General features: G+C 39.1%; 1 long non-coding RNA gene across 1 annotated transcript in view; it reads right to left on the bottom strand.

Annotated features, from left to right (window-relative positions):
* Nucleotides 1-9766: 9766 nt before the first annotated feature.
* The window catches only part of LOC127962043 (uncharacterized), a 67983-nt gene continuing 55669 nt past the window's right edge, over nucleotides 9767-22080 (bottom strand). Inside the window, exon 3 of the long non-coding RNA XR_008154517.1 lies at nucleotides 9767-10037. This is a non-coding gene — a long non-coding RNA (uncharacterized LOC127962043). The remainder of the gene's footprint in view (nucleotides 10038-22080) is intronic.

Raw genomic sequence — 22080 nt, 5'->3', positions numbered from 1 at the left:
CAAGCTAATTTCCCCCATCCCGTATTCCCTCTCAGACCCGATTGCCTCACTCGTTCTCCATATTCCTTCTTCCCCTTCAGTCTGTGTGAAGGACAGGATTGATTAGCATGCCGCATATTCATTTGCATACTTTTGCACACAGATCACTCCGAATGAACGGCAGCGTTGTTTTCTTGGGTTTTCGCTCTCCAAAGGTGGGGGAGGAGAGGGTGGGGGGCGGAGAGGTGCTGGTGGTAGAGGTGGAGGGGGGCTCGTCTTTTCAAGGAACACCCCCAGAATTAATGTTCCACACCTGTGCACAGTGCGGCAGTCTTTATCAACCATCACAGGTGCGCCACATTAATTGTGGGAGAGACCATTTTGCTTTCCACAGGGGTGTCCCATTTGGCAGTCAGCATGTGCTCCCAAACCTGAGATAGTTAATGTGCTTTACAGAGTGTTCATTTTCATCTGATATCAATTTTTCTTTCCTCTTCTCTCCCAGGACTGCATATAGTGCACAATGCATAATATATAAATAGCCTCCCTATTTCAAAGTAGTGATTAGTGTAATGCTTGTTTGGCATATTTTCCTGTGTGTGTGTGTGTGTGCTGTCATATTATGAAGTTTTAGTACTTCTAGTAATGTGATCTCAAAAGTTTCCAGAACCACAGACCAGCTCTCCATCTCTCTGTGTAAACGTCTGCATGCATGCATACGGGGGCGTGCGTAGTTGTGCAACGAGTCTCCTGGTGCTTCCTGTAAGAGCGTGGAGGACTGCACACCTGCAGGCCTAAAGGCCAAACGCAGCAGACTGCCCCCCGGTGACAAAGATTACCGCAACCTCAGAGTCAGACCTCCAACATCCGTCCCGAGACTTCCTCTCCTCCGCACACTCAAAGCAACAATATTGTGAGTTGCACAAAACCAAGATTCCCTGAAGATTTAGGAGATTTTGTTCAGTTTTTTTTTTTTCTTTTTTTCCGGGTTGTCCAATAATGAGCAGTAAAAGGTCAGTGGACCATTGCTGCTCATTCACTCCTGGCTTATTCTTCCTCCTTATGCGTGATTACCCACCAAATGGTTAAAGGTAAAAAGAGTAAAAACAATGGGCTCATATCACACTCTTCAAACACAGAGACCTGAGCCTTATTTATGGCGTATTGTATTAATGACACAGGCTGACTGAATGTTTGCTATTTATTTATTTTTTTAATAAATGCATAGTTGTGTCTGGGGAGAGTGGGGAGGTTTGAAAGCAGAAAAACAACACAATATTTTTTCCCTCCCTCCATTAGCCATTTTGAACTCGGCAATTGACCTTCTGTGGCATCATTTACAGTGACTCATATCAAAGCCTCAAAATGTTAAAGCTATAGAGTCGACACAAACGTGGAAGCACACACACACACTAGTGGGATAATAGCTTTAACTACGCTAAATTGTCTCCTTCATTTGGATGGCTATGGCGACCTACAGTCTCCTCGGCTCACCCTTTGACAAAGGGGGTCATCGCTATGCAGAGGAAAATGAAACCCACTAGATATTGTTTGATTGGATTTGCCTTTCACAGGTTTTGAGATCATTACAGAAATTCATTTGAAGTGTGGCAGAAAATGAAACTCGTCTGTTTAATTATTTTTTTGCCCTTTCTCGATGAAGTTTTTTTTTTTTTTATAAATCGGTTGAAATATTAAAGAGCCAACACTATCCTTAAAATGCATCTTCGATGGGCTCACATACCCCCCGTTGTCTGAGGGAATGAAACATATTTAATGACTCCGCCATCCTGCTCTTAAAGTTATATTTTCTCCCTCTCCACCCCCTCCCCATGTTCACTTTCACAGTCTATCTTTCTCTCACTCACAGAGAGAGATAGAGCGACACAGAGAGAGGGAGACTTCCAAACCAAATGTGCTCATTCCAACATTTCAATAAATTGAGAGGAAAAGCATTAAAGTTAATCAGACCAACCACATTGTGGTTAAGACACGTTGGCTGGATTATGGATTACTATTAGCTGGATGAAAACCGATTCTTTCATTTAAATTCTGGGTTCCTCATCCCGCTAAAATTAAAAAGGAACTAATACTTCTTGGAAAGAGTTCTTTATTCTTCTTGCAAGCCCTTACTTCCTTTTTAATCTGACATGGAGACAGACTATATATATGAAGAACACCCAGCGAGAGGCATGCGTGTAAAAGATGACCTTTAATAAAGATTACAAGGGCAGCCCTCACAAAACACGGCTAGCCTTCGATGGGTTTACGTTTGTTATATCTAAAGAAAGTAAAGCTGCACAACACTTGTAAAAGATACGAGCATCTTTCTCATATTGTCTGCAATAAACATCTGCTAACCATTACTCTGTCATTAATCCTGACATAGCTTTGCATATTATTGTGCTTGGTAATAACAACAACAGCAGCAACATTATTTAATAATGGTAATAATTAATAAATAATTACTAAAAGGCAGTGCCACACTGTGTTTAAGCTTCATCTCTATGCCCAGCCACACAACACTATCAATAACTGAAGATGAACATATTTAAACAACTAAAACAAAGCAAACTGTGCTTCAAACCTGGTACAAGCAAATATTAACTAAAAGATGAGTGATGCTGCTATCTAGAAATTCTGACCAATAATTATTTTCATGTTATGGCTAAGAACAAATAAATAGCCCATGTTCGCATTTTGTGATAGTTTGCCTATCAATTAAGAAACAAAACACTAAAAAGAAACAAAATAATTTGCAATACAAGCCCATTTAGAAATCACAGAATAGAATGTACAGTATGAAAATTAGTATGTGTCTATAAAATATATTTAAAACTGCAAAATTGGTCTTAAAAATAACTCTAAGTGAGCGTTCAATGCTAAAAGTATAAAATCATCATCTTACCAATACCAACTAATACGTGGACAATACTGTCAGATAACAACTGTAACTAAAAAAATACAGACATACAGATATATATCAGCTAACAACTGGTGTGGTAGTGATGTATTGTGCATAAATGTTTATAAAATATATCCTAGACCTCTGAGACTAGCTTTGTTCCAAAACGCAATGAGCTGCCGTTCTCCATTAAAGCCATCTCATGGAACCGATTTGGAATGTTCTATATAGGCAACAACACAAATGCTCACACAAATAGTGAGACATTATTGATAAACCTCTTTCTCGCCGCTTTATTTATTTATTTATGTATTTATTTACTTATTTTCAATAAGAGATAATCTATAATATGATACAAAAAAAATCATGCCCTGACATTTGATTAAAACAAGATATCTGAAGAGGCAGCATAATTAAACATCAGTTTTGATAGCACCTATGATACCTTACAATGCAGGCAGCTCACCAGTTTGGGAACAGAGCTTTTCTGTTTTATCATATGTTGCTGAATCTAAGCAGTCTAGATCCTCTAAAATGCTGACAGATGTGTTTTGACATGGAAGAAAGGTATATTTCAAAGAAGTGTTTTAGAATTAGAAATAGTGAACTTTGTCCAGCTTCAGCTGAAAAATGACATTTGTGCCCAGAATCAGTATGTTGAAGTCCAGCAGATATTTCAGAATCTTTGTGTACGTCTATATATATTTGCGTGTATGTACGCCAGTGTTTTAGAATTTTATGCTGCTTTAGAGCAGCTGTGTGTGTGTGTGTGTGTGTGGCTGCTGCTGCTGTCAGCACTGGATGGTGTATGTCAGCCTTGACTAGACTCTGGCTCCAGTATATCACAGGCAGCAGGCAGCCCACTGCAGATACAGCCAAACCGTTTCATTGTCAATAAACCTGTGTCTCCATTAGAGCCACAACCTCTGTCCAAACCCACACACCTACACAGACGTCAAAATCAGCAACCAGTGAACTACATTTTTTATGAAACTATGTACTGTATGAATATATAAAATATACTGTACAGTGAGTAAATGGATTAAGCTCTTGTGCACACCTCAGTCTGAAATTCACTGTGCCCATTACACAAGACCTAGACTTTCTAAAATCTATCCTAATGTTGATGATATGTGCGAAAGACGCAAAAATGATGAGGATGACTTTATTCATATGTTTTGGTCCTGCCAAAAGCTAAAACAAAAACAGTTGGGTGTTAAAATTCAAAAGAATAAATGCTGCTTTTAACTTGAATATAACTTGAAATTTCTATTTTTGGATTACCAGAATATGGAGTATATTTGACTAACATTTGTATTGCTTGTGCCTCTTTATTAGAAAGGAGAAGAATATTGTTGGAATGGAACTCAAAGAACACACCTAAGGCTTTAATGTGGATTTGTGTCCTGATATTTAAAATATCTATAGATATAGAATTTGGAAACCCACATTTTGGTATAGTTTCGATATATTTAAGGTAGGAAATTAACAAAATATCTACAGCGAACATGATATTTAATAATTTCTGGCATAAAAGAAAAATCGATAATTTTGGACCATACAATGTATTTTTGGCTATTGCTACAAATATACGTGCACACACACACACACACACACACACATACATATATATATACGTACATATATACACATATAGATAGATAGATAGATAAAATTATACATTATATAAGAAATATCATTTTAATATATCATTTGGTGAAATTTAACAATATACTCATGCAATTATATAATTACAACATAATATACAGATTTCAGAATCTTTACGTGTGATTCTGAGCCACTAGTGGCAGCAAATTGTATTGCAAAAATATTGATTGCTTTCAAAAGGTTTCCCAAAAATGGTCTGCCAAACGTTGTATCAGCCAATGTTGATGTGTCAGGCTATTCATGCTCTGAAAACACTACACTGTTTACACTTTTCAGGAAATCAACCTACCAATGCCATTGAAAAAAGAACCTCTAAACCTAACACAATGCCTATGATGATGTTCCAGGTGAGGGGGACAGGCTTCATGGGGCATCTAACATGCTCTTTCTTTTCTGGGCAAGGTCAGCCCTCTGTAATGTGTTCACCTCCACGCCTTACTCATTTCCCTCAATAGCAGTTGATGGATCTACTGAAGTAGAAAAAACAGGGAGGGGGATGGGGGGGGTGCATCACTAACATTTATCTCCACTTGCTCCCACCCCAGCTTAAATCAACCCATCAGCCTGTCCCAGAACACTTAGTGCTGAGGCACATATCACCGGTTCCTGCCGTACCTTGGCTTCCTCTGTTAGCAGCCTAATCTGTCCAGCAGGACTGTATTGAATGTTGTATCAAGATCCCCAGGACATACATCACAGCGTGCACAAACACACTTTGGAGTGGGCATATACAATATTTAGACATTTCACCTTGCTGGCATTCTTGAACACCACTTACACACTCACAGACACACACATGCACACACACTTTCCAAGGTACACAGTAAATTATTCAAGTGGCACAGCATTTGATTCAGCAGACCTCCCGTGCACTGAACCGAACCCTGAGCACCACGTAGAAATATATATATACACAAACCACCCCCACCCCCTCACTTTTTTAGACATTTCATTATGTTATATGACTTTAGGCCCAGTGGCTGGAAAATGACAATTATTTTGCTCCAGCAGCTTGCTATTAAGAGAGTCGCAGAATACGTCGAGTGGCGTGTGAAGGAGCCGCAGTGGTGCACACAGTGAAAATTGCTCACAGAAACACACATGGGTCTCTATAAGTCACACACACATAGAGTACATACACACAAACGCAGAGCGATGCAACAAGCGTGCTGGACTACGGCCGGGGCACGTGACGAATGGCCCTTTGGAGGGAGTTCAGAAAAATATCAGTCAGAGCAAACTAATGCCTTTTAAATGCACCCAGCTACCTTTAGCAGGCCAGCTTAGTGAATTAAAGGAATATCTAATGACAGTTTGTTTGGCCCTCTCATAAATTCCACATAAATATATACGAGGAAGAGAGAAACATACAACAGGCTAATAGAAACGAATGAACTAGTCAACCATAAATTTTCTATGCGAGATACGCTTTTTCTGATTGGAAAGGGCATCCGCTATCTGCAATATTGATAATACTTTTCAAATTTCATCTGCTTTTGTTTGCATTCTGGGCTGTCTGTTTAAACACACTGGGAATTATAATGAAGCCAAACATTATCTCTCAGTTGTTCAAGGATGAACATATAACTTTATCGTAGAAATGATTCCCAGTCTTTGGCTGGGCTGTATCTTTTCCATTAAAGCCTGGCTATCAGCCGGTGACAGTGAAGCAGCCAGTCGGTGCTGGCTTGTCCACATGTGCCGGCCAAGTGGCGTGAAGGTTCCCGCTTTTGTTTCACTCAGCTATTTCATGGATGCCTATGTGTGTTAGTGTGGGAAAGAGGAAGCAAGAATATATATATATATATAATTATGGACCACAAATAACATCAATCTTTGGCTAGCACACTGTTTAACTTTTAGGAACATTGTAAGATCTTAGGCTGGAATAACAATGTACTGTATAGTATATACAATGTATTGGAGGCAACATTGTTTATTTCCTTTGTATCTTTTCCGATTGTTTGTGTGCTACAATTTGTATTTATCTTATTTTTTGTATAACTGACGGTGTCCACTCACTTAAAAAAAAAAAAAAAAAACAGCTTTAAAAGAACAGGTGAAGGGGTTGGGACTCATTGACAGGGGGCCAAAGCAAAATTGTTTCAGGAGCACCTGTCAGTGCATTCATCAAAAACCTAATCACAGACAGAGCAGCAGGTTTATTAGGCTGCCGTCACTTTAAGACCAAAGGCACAGGTATAATGTATGTTCACTTAAGACATAACAGGCTGCATTTAAGTAAAAACTCTCCGAGACTGACACTGCGCAACTTGCATACTTTGTGTATAGGGAGGACGATTTACATCCTGAAGTCTGTACGAAGTTATAGCCAAATAAATTGTCAAAAAAAGTCATAGTTGTGTGGTAAATGACTGAATACTGAGCAAGTCGGTAAGTGTAAATATCTTCAGATTTTACATGTTGTGTAGTGTATTCTTCTGATTTCACCATCCTTAAGTGAATGGGTTTTTTCCAAGAGGTTTATGGTTAATGTCTGGCATAAGGTCCTTTTGCAGGCCAGCACATCAACACATCAGTAATAGCCCACAACATTTTTTTTTTTCCCACAAGCTTTTTCATGCATTGAAATAGGCAGTTGTTAAAAATTGGATTGATGAGGTTGTCTGAGACCTAGCCTAGTTGTTTTTATAATCTTGCAAACTATTCAAACTCAAGCTTTTCACTTATAGATTTTAAATAAAGACTGAAAGACTTGTTGAATTCTTAGTGGTCGTAAATTTGAAAGCGTGCAACTCTGGTCTAGTTAGTTTATAGCCTAACTTTCGCTTTTTGCTTGATATGATTGTATCTGACTTCAAAATTCATAGATTATCTTTTGTTAGTAACAACGCTATTTTCAGCTATAATCATAAATAATATAATAATAAATTCTTAATTTAATATATCACATACTGATGTATTATATATAAACATGTTTAATACATAACTATAATTATTTTTATATAACAAGGTTTTACTCAAAAGTGGCTTAAAAAATACACACACACACAATCCAGTACTACAGCTCGTAATTAGTATGACTCGTGATGATTTTTCCTCCGCATTACATTAGTAAAACTAGCAGTCCACTCATCCCTAACAGCAAACTAATTTCATCATACATGAACGCGTTCACTCACTCCAAGCTCTTTCCGACTGTTCTGTCACTATGAAGTGCAGACAGACACCTTTCAGCTCGCTCTTCATCCTCCTAGTGAGAAATGAGTGGTTTCGCCTTCACTTCAAACATATCAAAGGCAGAGCTTTCCTACGGACATACAGCTGTTCTGGCAGTTACAGAACAAGAGAAATTGAGGAAAATAAATGAAATGCCCACCATGGACAAAGATACATCACTGTGGGGCCGTTAGATCAGTCTCCACCACAAGCCCCCTGGAGATTGGGTTATCGGCCACTGTCAGTGCCTAAGTGGATGCTGCGCAGCCCTGGGCGGTAGAAGATTCTCAGCCTGTATGTGCAGCTTTTAAGGGAGCATGAGAACTGCCCGTGCCTCAGCTCCTGGGCGAGTTTGGACGGCAGGCTTAAAGCAAGGAAAAAAACACAGTGCTGATATTGTGCCGAATGGCAGTGCCAGTAGTATTATGAGGGCTCTTCACAGCATGAGAGTGGCATCGGCTCCCAGCTTCCTCTTGTATGATGATATTTATTTAGGTAACGCTGAATGAAAGGTAACCTTCTCCAGCTATAAGCAGTAAATGCATCCCCCCAAAAAATTGCCTGAAAGTGACTCAATAATTAAGTAAGTTAGAAAAGAAACCCAGATGGGAGAGTCTTAAGCAACTCTATCCACTGAACTGATTCATTACAGCATTTAATGCATGTAAAACCCTTTATGAAAGCAAACAGAAAGTAAGTGATTACATTAGGCCGTTGACATGCTGCAGTCACGCACCAAGTAAATGGCACAAACAAAACAAGTGTGATTGCAAAGGCTCTGTAGACTTTAGCCCTTCCTCACAATGTTCCAAATTGTACCGACAGGCCAATATTCCAGACATTCGGAAGCAGGCTTTGTTGAGGTTAAGGGTAAACACATGTGGCTCAAACTTTGGATATGTTTCAGTGCCGTCTTTTGATTCCAGCATCTTTATCCCAATCCTGGCAAACAGGAAGAAGTCTGTGTCCAGAAGAAGACAGCCAGGACTCTTTCTGTTTACCCATGACTCTCACAAGAGTCCTTCTGCTACCATCATCATCTCAAACAGCTGGGGCTTCATATAATACACCATAATACTAGTCTGTGTGTGTGCGTCTGTGCTCACGCATATTCAAAGTAGATTTGAAGGGTAAATTGCTTAATGATTTCTGGGAAAACTATAAATTGGGGTACCAAATAAGCACCATTACTACAATTTGATTACCAAGCAATTGAATTAGAGGGTAATCACCATTTCTATATATCATTATATTGAAACGCAATACAGGATTAGTTTATGCTGTTGGCTATGGGGAGAAGATATGACCATCTAAATAAAAGGTGAAAGTGTAAATCTACAGCTTTTAGCGACCCATTAAGGGTCATAGGATGCAATTTCAAATGTTCCTTTCTCTTTGGAGTGGTACAAGCTGTTTGCGCATAGATAAGATCCCTGAAGTTGCAAAGACTAAAGTCTCAAACCCAAAGAGATATTCTTTTTAAAAGACTCATCTACGGCCCCCTAAAATGCCTCGTTTAAACATTATGTCCGCACTGGATGCAATAAATGTCTCGTTTATAATGGGTTTTATTTATTTTTTGCCTTGTTGCGCATGGAGATGACATCACAGTATGGTAAGGGGCGTAACACTTCCATCGCACACTTGAGGTATTCAACCAATCACAACGCACTGGATGGCTGGCCATCAGAGCACACCTCGCTTTTAACGACTAACAGTGCATTCAGGCTATCAATTTTTACCCATCATGTGTTCCCGGGGAATCGAACCCCCAACCTTGCGCTTGATAAAGCAGTCCTCTACCAATTGAGCTACAGGAACACTATATATATATATATATATTACTACTACTAGTAATACTTAATTATAATAAAATTAATAATATTATACTAATTAAACATTATTATATAATAACAGTCAGCCTACCAGTCAGCACAAAAAGATAACTGCATTAATGAAGCCTAAAAGCACAAAAAGCAACACGACTATTATTTTTAAGGATTTCTTTTGTCACAAAGGACTATTAATCTCAGAGATACATCATGGCATTACTTCTTCATACATGTTCCCCCTCATCACCCATACTGTATTTGCTCACGCAAGAGTGACTTTGCTTTCCTTTTCCTGCAATGCCCCATGGGATATGTCAGCTATCACAGAGATTGTGACGTCCTTGACAATCGTCCAGATGTCTTTGTGCTGTGATGATGGAGGATGAAGACTTGAGTCCCTCACGCTGATGGGCATCAGGCAGGCCTCTGAAGAGTCTGCGCTGTCAAGTGGTGGCTGCATGAAGAGGTGAGTGCTGGGGGCAGAGGAGAGACACGGGGCTCCATTAGTGCAAGAGTCCTTCTCAAGACCAGCTCGTCAACCCAAAGCTGTCCACATTTTAATACATTTAACATACACATTAACATATCTCACAACAATACTTCAAATAAACATGCATGTTAATAAAGAGATACGAGATGTAATACCTAGACAAACTACCCCGAGTGAACCAGTGCTCTTGAAACGCCCTGAATCCCGCCAGCACTCTTCGCATGTGCTGCTTTACTTAAGCACACAGGACCAATCAAGCCACTGATTACTCGAATGGGCTAATTAAGGCTCATTAGACTCTAAGTCCTAACACCTGCATACAGTACACTCTGCATGCGGACAGGGCCACTGCTTCTCTCCCACAGAACATGGCTCTGCTAGCTGTCAACACTGGCCCCAACAACTGTCCCAGTCATCGGTCCGCTTTTGTTCCCCGCCCTTCACACTCTCTCATAAGGATCTCTCCAATTATGTGAGCAGACTGGGGACGTTGTGGAGTGGCCCAGTGGAACACAACGTGCCATGCTAAACAGGCTTTGTTAGAGACACAGATTTCTGATGCTAACGGCACCACTGGAGACAAAGCTAAAGAATGGGAATATGGAAATTGTGAAGAATTTAAGATCACGCATTCAAATCTTACACATAACACGGCAGTAGTCTAAACAAAAAGAATTATACTGTGAATAATGCACCTTCATAACTACATCTGAATTCAAAATGATGAAAAATACTAGTTTCTATCACATTTTACAAGGTTTCATTCAATGATCTCTATCATTGATGTCAAATGGTTCATCGCTATGTTTACATAATATATGTGTGTTTACTGTGTATATTTGTTATGTATATATAAATGCAAATACAATATATATTTTGAAAAATGTACATATATATATTTAGCTATATTCAAATAATTTATATATTATATATAAACATATTTAATATAAAATGCAATTTTAAAATTTTATATATATATATTTGCATGAGTGTGTATTTATTTGATCTGCTGTATGATATATACAGTGTTTCTGCCATTTTTACTTATGACATTAAAAATCATGTACTGTATCATCTAGAATTCAGAGTTTCCCAATAACAAATAGGAGTTCACTCGATCATTCACATGCTTGGAACTAATAATTATGATATTTCCGGCTTCATTTGAGAGGCACAACAGTGGGTGTGTCTCATTTTGAAGGCAGCACCCCCAGTAGGGTTGCATATGCTGTCGAAGATGTCTCCAAAGAAAGAAAAAAATGACAATTTCTCACAAGGAATAACAGTCAGCTTTGTAATGGTTAGTTTTTCTGAAATGAGACATCCTCAATGACATACGTGGCTGACAATTGCAACCTCCAGAGGTTGAAATGGGACACAGCTAATACTCAAATTAATTAGTTGTTTGTTTTACCAAAATAACTAACAGTGACACTTTATCTTGAGGACCAGTTCTCACTATTATTATGACTTTGACTTTGACTATTAACTAGTTTATTATTATCATGCATATTACTAGCTTATTGGCTGTTTATTATTACTTATAAAGCTAATATTAATGCCTTATTTAGCATGACATCCCTTAAACTAACCCCATACCTAAAATTAACAAATACCTTAATAACTAAGCAGCAAATTAGAAGTCTGTTAAGGGAAAACTCTTAGTTAATAGTGAAAATGTGTACCCTATTCTGAAGTGTTACCAAACTAACTTATAAGAGTGATTTGGTTGGGAATCAGACCACAGTGGAAATACAGTATGCTTTTATCCACTAAAGACAACCAGCTCTTTTCACGCAGTATATTCATCAGTGGTGAACAGTAGCACAGGACTGTTTTAGTGTAGTGTTCCATCCACATCAGCGAAAGTATACTTTTATTATTATTATTATTATTAATTGTTGGCGTTAACAGTTTCTTGCATGTCCATTCTACTGTGGTCTTCGTTCTGTACTTAAGAACACGTCTGACCTGTCACATTGATTTATATAATGCTTTGCCTGACTAAGTCATGTTGTACTTCATGACTTCAAGAGCCTTGTTCATGCTTAATGTTTCGTGCACCAGACGTGTAGGCCAGCTGAAGAAATCTTTCATTAAATGTCAAAGGACTTTTAATGAATGTCTGCAAAAGTTTGACCTTACAACGGTAGTTCAGCCTGTAACGTGAACAAGAAGCGCACACAGTTCAATTAGGTCCATTTAAAATCCGTATGGCTCCGAATGCAAAAACTTTATGACAAAGTTTCAGTGGCCTCTGGAAAAACGCTGTCCATTCCAACCTGTGTCCACTGGCATGCAGACAAACACAGGCTCGATTTTCGGAAAAATATTTTTTCAACGGTGCAAAAACAAATAAAATATGATATCTGAACCTTCTGCAATAAGGATAAACCTCGGAAAATGTTTATGAAAAATAATCACCAGGACACCACACGCATGTGGTGTTTACACTGACGCCAGTGTCGCAGCTATCCCACATCTCCGACAAACACTGGGGAGGGGGCAGGCGGCAAAACAGGAAATATCTTTTGCATATTATTTTAAGTAACTGTTCAAATTTCATTTCAGAATGGTAATCCACAAAACAAATATGTAGAGGCATATTTTAAAAAGGGAGGCTCTGCTTCAATTTCCTATTGTGGTGCAGAATGTGTGTTTACTCTTTGTGTCTGTTTGAATTGATTTGCACAGCTCGGCAGACAGCGGCTGAATGCTGCGACCAAGAATCCATCATCTCATGTGATCTGATAGTTCTGCAGTATTAGATTGATTTTCCTCTCTCCTCTCATCTTTCCCCCGTCTCTCGCTCTCTTTGTCTGCTTTCCTACCATTGGCGACGTTAACAAACATGCCAAGTTACCTGTCTCCCCATCTGCTAAGATAGAAACACAGTCTCTTCCGTCACCAACAACAGATTAAGGTGTGAGGATAAAGGGTAAACTGTTCACGGTTGTGGTTTTATTCCTTGACACCAACCTTTTAAAAAAGAAAGTGCACTCCAACTGGCAAAACCTAAATGATCTTGGAATGCTTTTTTGGAAATATCCACTTGATGTATTCTTATTCCTGTTGGATTTGGCCTTGAACTGCTACGAGAATAGAGACAAGAGGAGGCTTAACTTTCCCAAACCATCTTAAGACTCTCGTCAACTCCTCCGAGCCATCGTGTGATCTCTATCTCCCCTTCCCGCTCGAGCGAAGTTTAAAAACACCTGTCATGGTTTCAAAGCGGGGACTCAGGGCAGGCGATCACCTCTCCGGCAACACTACAGTGAGAGGAATTGGAAAAGAGGAGATTTTTAAAAGCTCAAAGATCCTCTCATCGCTCTTCTTTAACCGTCAGCGAAGGCAGCCGAGACTGCGCGCAGGTATAAGCCCCACTCTGGCGTACCTGAGACTTCTATTTTAAGCCCTCCCTTCCGTACGGCATGTCAGACGAGCCCGAAATCCCTGCTAATACTAGTTACCTCTGAAACATAGATCTTACTGTTTGGCTTTTAGCTTTGACAAGTTATTTCCTACTCCCTTTGAAATAAAAAAGTGGAGTGTTCTGACACCGACTTTACGTTTTTGAGCTCATTAAAGCCGGGATCTGCCTCAATGCTACCTGGATTTTTTTTTACCGGCGCGATAAGCCAAATTAATATGAACTCGTCAGGGCCACTTAAAATGCTTCTTGTTATCCAAAGCCTTGAGCTCCTGCAACTTATCACACAGCCACTGATATCCTTTAAACTAGCAAGGTGCAGTGCTTTAATTAAAACTAGTAACATTCCCTTGGAAGAGGAGGAAAGGAAACGCAGAGGGGTGGACTTCATAATTTATCACAGGCTGGAGTTAAAAGGAAGTGATTTCACAAACTAAAGCAACGGCTAATACCGCTTAAACTGACACGCGGCGAGCTTCCCCCCGTTCAGACGGGCCGGCGAAGAAACAAAGTCCCCGAGGATGTACATCATACGCTAAGCTGTGAAATACTACATGTAGCATGTTCTCCGGCGCAACCCTTAAAACTGGCACCAAATGAAAATGGATGGGTGCTCTTCCTTTGTGCTACTGAGCCGAGAGATATATCTTTGTAATATCCACCATATTTTACTGATAATAAAAAGCAAAGCGTCACATTGCCACCGGAACACTTAGCTAACATAGAGGGAAGAGGCGGCCATAGCAAACAATGTAAATCAGTCTGAGTAATATTGCTTTAAACTTAATGTAATATACTCTCTGCAAGTATAGCCGTCCTAATGTACATTTACATACTGGAGACACAGGCGTATATGGCGTATGAGTACATATCCCTAGACGTACAGACATCCATAAACAGACGCACACAGGCACAGGAATACACACTCGTACACACTAAAAGTCTATTGAGCATTTTTTTTTCTTTGCCAAGGCGCTCTGAGGATAATACAATTCTTTTTCTCTCCCTCTCTCTGTCTTTCTCTCCCTCTCTCTCGCTCTCTCCACTTTCTTTACAATACATCATTCAGTTCTGCCTTATGCCTGCATGAAATTCATTTTCTAATGGAAATATTTGTTTTGTAAATCAAATATGTATTATGCACAGAATGCAAAGCACAAATTAAATTATGTTAATGAAATGAAAGAGATATGAAATGCATATTTCATGGACAAAACATAACCCCAGCGAACAGCCATTTCTTGATAAAAATCTTTAAACACAATCTCATTCAGAGAAAGACATATTGCTAAGGCAGATAGCACCTCATTAAAATGGTCTCCTTTAATATCAGTGCTTAGTATATATAGGATTGTAAATAACCACTGGGGACGAGGAACCAATAATGAAATACTGTCTTTAATAGCTTGCCCATTGATGTCAGCATAAAAAGTGCGTAGAGGAATATTGGAAATTGGGCGCGCACACACATAAAGTCAAAAGCTGTAAATGATTGCATATTTAAATAGAGCTGACTAAGGCAAAGATGATATAGATATAAGTAATAGGCAGAATATTATGCTGACCTCACATAATTTAACTAAAAAAAAACACTGTTTTAAATTTTATATTGGTTACAGTTAATGAATAATAGATTCCTCGGCTGTTGTTGTGCACTGCCTGATCTTAATAATAATAATTATATATATATTATATATAATATTATATAAGCGCCTAAAAGAAAAGAAATGGAGTCGCTCTGCCTAGCTGACTCACAAATGAACTAAACTGGCTTTTCAGCAGAAATAAACATGGCAATACGTACAAAAGCTAGAGCGAGAGAGAGATGCCCACTGCTTTGATTTGATGGTGGTGAGAGTAGAGAGGGTGGGGTGCTTGACCTGGCTTATTCTGCTTAATGCTAAATATCTTAATTACCCCACAATACGCAATTACCAGCTGCTCCAAACAAAGCATGGATTTAAACCCAAATAAAACCCAGCTGAGGTCTGCTGAGATTTTTTTCCCCCTCTCTCAGCCTCTTGCCACTTGATTGACAACACGTATGTGAGTGCAATAAAGGCATTTGCATCCAAACTGCAGGTGCAGCAGCCCCTAAATTCCTAAATGTGACCCTGGAACACAAAACCTTAAGTCGCAATGGTGCATGGGTCAAAATGATCCCATTAGGATATTAAATAAAGACCATGTTCCTTGAAGATATTTAGTAAATTTTCTACCGTAAATATATCTAAACTTAATTTTTGACAAGTAATATGCATTGCTTTAAAAGTGATTTTAAAGATTTCCAAATGAACTCAATATTTAGATTTTTTGCACCCTCAGATTCCAGATTCCAGTTGTATCTCGGGCAAATATTGTCCTATCCTAACAAACTTTTATTTAAAAAAAACAGACCAGCACCCTCCTTGAAGATATGAGTAATAGTGTTTTCCATACTTACCCATGACCTTTTCCTTTATCCAATACTGTCAAGTTAATTATTAGGATTGTTTATTTTTTTATTATTATCATCTTTTTGTCTGACTATGAAGAGATTATACCATCAGGATGGACATATCATAATCTTTTTCAATTTTTGCCGAAAAATGGACAGCTTTTTTCCTCAAGCTGTCAGAGCCATCCTAAAGGTCTTATCCACTAAATAATCTGATTAACAGATTTTAATTGTGTTTTCAATAATTGTTATTCTGCATTTGTTTAGCTGCGAGCTGGGAGGAATTGAGCACGAGGGGAAACACATGAGAGCGTGAGAGAGATAAACGGTGGGAGGGAAAAAACGAGGTGATGGTGGCTGAAGTCGGGCTGATGAAGGATGGAGACCTGTCAGAGGAGGTCACCACACACAATCTCATCACATCAGCCTCACATTACACACTTCATTTCAATCCTACCAGTTTCTCCACACCTGACTGAAAACAGGCCGGTCCACTGCAGGTAGCAAAACAAGTTAGTGCTCATACACAGTTTTGTGTTTTTGAGCAACATTTTATATTTTAGAGGTATATTTCAAGTATGTTTTTATTCGTGCTGATCTCATCATGCCACCATTCTATAACCGCCAGCAACATAATACAGACAAGGTAAGAAATCTAATATATATGAAAACCAAACCTGCCGTAAAACTCACTTGTTTCGCTTCTATTTTCTTAATTTTAATATTATGAATCAGTAGTTCTCAACTGGCTTTGCTTCAGGACCCAAACTTCACATTAATCACGGTAATGATCCAAAACAGCGTTTTGTACAGTACTTGCATACACAAAAACAGAAGTTTGTTTTACTTGACATTAAATATTGCATGTAGTATTTATAATATTGCAAGTAGAAAGTTTGGCTGGAAGTTGATAAACCTTAAATATTCAGTTCTTGTTAGTCTTGTTCAGTAATAACATTTTTTAAAATTATTGTTAAATTATTAACAAAAGAAAGAATTGAATTTGGTTTTTATTTTAGTACCAACCATTAATTTTGACATTCCTAGGTCTGAGAAATTTTTGAATGTAACTTTTGGAATATCTCTTTTTTTTTTTTTTTTCAGCCAGTGACTCGATCAAAACAGCCCCAAGGCATTTTTGGGTCGCAACCCCCCAGTTGAGAATGTAGAGTTATACAGCAGCTGATAGGAAACATGTTTTGCCTCTGTAGGCTATAATATCTGCTAAAGATGAAGCCTGATGTTTTCACATGTATTCAATTGTGATTTTCTAGGATACACATTACACATAACAAAATCTATAGTAGACAGATGTAGCTCCCTCACACTAAACTTTGAGACATTTAGCACCCAAACTCCCCGAGTTGTTCACGGTTAGACAGACTGTTACAGTAATCTCCACTATTTCTTTAGTTTCTGAGTTTATAGGCTAGGGCCTTTTTGATCTGAATTAACCATCTTTGACAATCTGTGTGGATTTTATTTATGCTTGGTCTTTTAAAATGCAGCTTAGAGAGCTCTTAAGAGTGATGTAACATCCTGTGAGAACCATCAGAAATATGCAGGCAGCTCTGTGCATGAGGAAAGCGTGTGGGCCATATGAAATTATGAATTACAGACACATGCATCCTGGTATTATATGATAAAACCCTATTCTCTCCAAATGACCATATCTCACCCATGTTACGTCCTCCCACCCCACAAGCCCACCAGCTGCATTCTGCTACAGCTGACATCTTTTATAACAACCATCATGCTCCATATGCGCCGTCCCTTTCTCTCTCTCGCTCGCTCTTCGCCTCTTAGAGGAGTTCCCACAGAAAACAGTGGTTTGTGATGACTGGACACATCGTGTGAGGCACAGGAGCGCAGAATAGCACAACATGCCAATAATCCTCCTTTACAGTCTAAATATGGCACTTGAAGAGTAAGATGCAAAAGTTGAAATGGGATCACGGCTAGGCAATTAACACCGCTCTTCAAATCTCCTTTAGGCTGTGGAACAGGGGAGAGCAAGAGTATAGGAGAGCAATGCTGAATATGGTGGCAGAAAAAGGTGACCTTGTTAGGTAATTAACATCTCTCTCCAAGTTTAATTAGAAAGGCTACATCAATTCAAAATTCGAATAAAAGGAGTGCGGCAATCAAAAAAAGAAGACCGAAACACCAGCGTCTGTATGTAAAATGCTCATCTGATTGTATAAAAGCATTAAAAATGCACCTGTTCGTGGATAAATTGCTTCACTCGCTAGAAATCCCCAGGGGCCGAGTGCTTTTCAAAATAGCATCAAGTGTTACGATGCTATTTACATGCGTTGATACATAGAATGCAAAGCCGGGGAAAACAGAGAAAAGACGGCAAATTATTTGTGCATGTCTCAGTCCTCTTGTTAAGATTCAAAACAATGCTTCAAAACTTTCCTGATTTGGGGCTCTGGGTCTCTGTTGGCCCGTTCTTTCCCTGCCAAAGCCTGCCTTAACCCCCTTTAGTGTTGAGCAAACAATCTCCTCCCGCTCACAATAACTTTGAAGGAAGATGTTTTTGTCCCAGAGCCGTTATTGGCATCCGGTCCAAAAATAAAAGCGTGTTCTCGTCGGAGGCTGACTGACGGGTGGCTGACAGTCCGCGTAGATGAGCCGTATATTCATCAGATGTTTAATTGAGACGGGGTGCGCAGGTCGCCAAGTTAATGTAGCAGGGACGATGCGGGATTTATAATGATGATTGATGGTGTGACGGCACCGGCCTGACTATGAGCGCTTTGCGCTGGTGGGTCCGACGCCGTGGACGGACCGGAAAGACGTTCCTAACGAGGGCTGGATCCTATCTACTTCCTCCTGCCACTCAGCTCAACTCCTCTAACATGACAGGTCTGACCTCACGATCGGCACAGACACACGACTGTCCCTGTCCAATCAGACATATGCAGAGGCACAATGCAAACTGTTTTAGTGGTTATTCGAGGCATAGCCCAGACCTCTGTGTGTATGGGGACATCTTTGGGTGAATAATGGAACACAGAACACTTTTGCTGCCACATCTGAAAGATGTCATTTAGCCCATGTGAGGTAAATCTTAATATGACGAGAGCTAAGATTAAAGGTCCCACTAACCTCAGTATCAGCCTCAAACTGATAACATCAGCTGTACTGCAGTTCTCAAACAGTTACAAATACACTGACTCTTCTGACACTACGCTTCCCATGTATTACACAGTAGTGAATTACAGTAAGCATAAAAACATTATATAGGCAAGCAGCACTAAAAATGTTATTTTTTTATTTTTATTTTTTTAAAGAAGTCTCTAATGCTCACCAAGGCTGCAATTATGTAATCGAAAATACAGTAAAAGCAGTAATATTGTGAAATATTAATATTTCAATTTAATCAACTGTTTTTTTTTTTTCCCCATACATTTCAAAGCCGTTATTACCGTATTTTTCGGACTATAAGTAACACCTAAGTATAAGTCGCATCAGTCCAAAAATACGTCATGATGAGGAAAAAACATAGATAGGTCGCACTGGACTATAAATCGCATTTATTTAGAACCAAGAACCAAGAGAAAACATTACCGTCTACAGCCGCAAGAGGGCGCTCTATGTTTTCAGTGGTATGCTACAGTGAGTGAGTGAGTGAAGTGAGTGAAGTGACATTCAGCCAAGTATGGTGACCCATACTCAGAATTTGTGCTCTGCATTTAACCCATCCGAAATGCACACACACAGAGCAGTGAACACACACACACTGTGAGCACACACCCGGAGCAGTGGGCAGCCATTTATGCTGCGGCGCCCGGGGAGCAGTTGGGGGTTCGATGCCTTGCTAAAGGGCACCTAAGTCGTGGTATTGAAGATGGAGAGAGAACTGTTCATGCACTCCCCCCACCCACAATTCCGTCCGGCCCGAGACTAGAACTCACAACCCTTCGATTGGGAGTCCTACCCTCTAACCATTAGGCCACGACTTCCACGACAGGAGCAATGAGCAGCATAGAGCACCCTCTCGCGGCTGTAGAAGGTAATGTTTTCTATCGGTTCATGTCAAATTAATTTTGATAAATAAGTCGCACCTGACTATAAGTCACAGGACCAGCCAAACTATGAAAAAAAGTGTGACTTATAGTCCGGAAAATACGGTACTTCAGTCACATAATTATTTATATATCATTCTAATATTCTATTTGGTGTTAAATAAATATTTCTTATTCTTATGAATGTTAAAAACAGTTACTGTTTTATAACTGCTTAATATATTTGAGAAACCCATGATATTTTATTTTTAGTTCTTTAAATGATAGAAAGTTTAAAAATTCCATTTATTTTAAATAGGTTTTAAACAATGTACAAATGTCATTTTCTATACGTTTAATGCATCCATGCGGAAAAAAAATCAATAAAACATGTATTAATTAATGACATTTAAGATTTAATTTAAACCAGTGAAGTTGTTTATTGCTTTTGTTTCTTAAAAATTTTGGCTTTTGCATTCCACAAAAACAATCATACAGTTAAAAATAATATAAATATTATAATAAGAGTAATATAAAATCTTTCGGTGGTAAACCATCCCTTTTAAAGGAACACTCCACTATTTTTTTAAATAGGCTCATTTTCCAACTCCCATAGAGCTAAACACAGTTGCGTTTTACTATTTTTGAATCCATTCAGCAGGTCTCCGAGTGTGGTGGTAAAAAAACTGTACAACTCAAAAACTTTATTTTCAAAAATTAAAAATACAAGTGGAATGTTCCTTTAAGTTTATCCCATTGACTGCACTACACACACATCATTTTATTAGTGTTCAAGATTAGCCAAAGTGAAAACACTTTTGGCAAACTTTTTTGGCTTTACCAAAAAACATGTGATGCTTTAGCCCTAGAAGCCCACTTCCAATAGCCCCTACGGAGACTGCACAGTGACAATTTTCTATGCACATTAATGTAGAGGTTTACACAGAAACTTTGGCCTACAAGTTTGCTCATACTTGTGAAGTGAAGGTGCTCATACAAGCAATGGGATCATTTCCTCCTTGTGACTCTAATGCACTGCTACATATAAAATGACAAAAAGGCCAAGGACAAAATAAAAACAGCTTAGTTTCATGATCACAGGGAAATGCTTTTAAAGTGGAGACACAAATAAACAAATCTGAAATGATGCAACTGTGAACAGCACAATCTCGTCAAAAAAAACGGATCAGTCATGTCGGCACTTGTCCCTCATAAAGTGAGGCATGTGGCAGGTACACGGATGTGGAGGGGCTAGTAATTGCCTACAAGTGATGCACTAATAACGTGACAGTAACCTCAGGACCTCTCCCAGCACCACACACCAAAAAGACGGGAAAACCAAGAGAGGAGAGGAGAGGAGAGGAGAGGAGAGGAGAGGAGAAAAAAACAGGCTGTCAGTGAAAGAAGAGAGAAGAACAAACCCACTCCACCTTGCAGGAGTTCGGGGTCCGATTGGTGGTGCTTCATCCAGCAGCAATTATATCGACTAATTAGAATTGGACAATTTCTTGTTTGAAGCATAAAGAAATGACAAAGGAGGGCAAGTGAAAAGCTATAATTTAGAGCGAAACAGCATTAAAAATCCAGCCTAATCCCGTGCTAGCATGTGCCTCTATGATAACATAGACCGCAGACTATGTCCTCGATTCTTCCCCTTTCTCGCTCTCCCCATTTTTTTTCTCCCTTTTTCGCCTTTTTTTTTATTTTATACCATCTGGCCCTCTCATCTCTGACATAAAAAAAGAAAACTAATTCATGTTCGGAGTCATCCACATGATGAATAGTGTAGGTCCAGGTGCTTTGAGTGTAAAAAAGGAAAGTGGAGGGAAAGAGAGGGAGGGTTGAGGATGAGAGAGAATTATATATGTATATCATCTCCCATTGTACACAAGGGTGATTTTAAACTGCGCTCATGATTAAAGCGAGGGCTTGCGTTACAGTATATTCCTCACCGCAAAGTGATCGTAATTAGATATTTAATCTGTAATCCAAAATAGCCCGTGATGCCAAAGACAAAAAAAAAAAAAAAAATTGGTGGAAGATGAAGGGATGGGTGAGAGATGATAGAAGGCGGCAGAAAAAAAAGCAGCCTTTTTTCTATCATATGAAGGTCACAATGCGATGTGATTGTTTGCCTCAGTGGAGG

Source organism: Carassius gibelio, chromosome B7, assembly GCF_023724105.1.
Source record: "Carassius gibelio isolate Cgi1373 ecotype wild population from Czech Republic chromosome B7, carGib1.2-hapl.c, whole genome shotgun sequence".
In the NCBI taxonomy this organism is placed as follows: domain Eukaryota; kingdom Metazoa; phylum Chordata; class Actinopteri; order Cypriniformes; family Cyprinidae; genus Carassius; species Carassius gibelio.
Note: the sequence above shows the minus strand (reverse complement) of the source record. Positions and strands in the feature narration are given on the sequence as shown.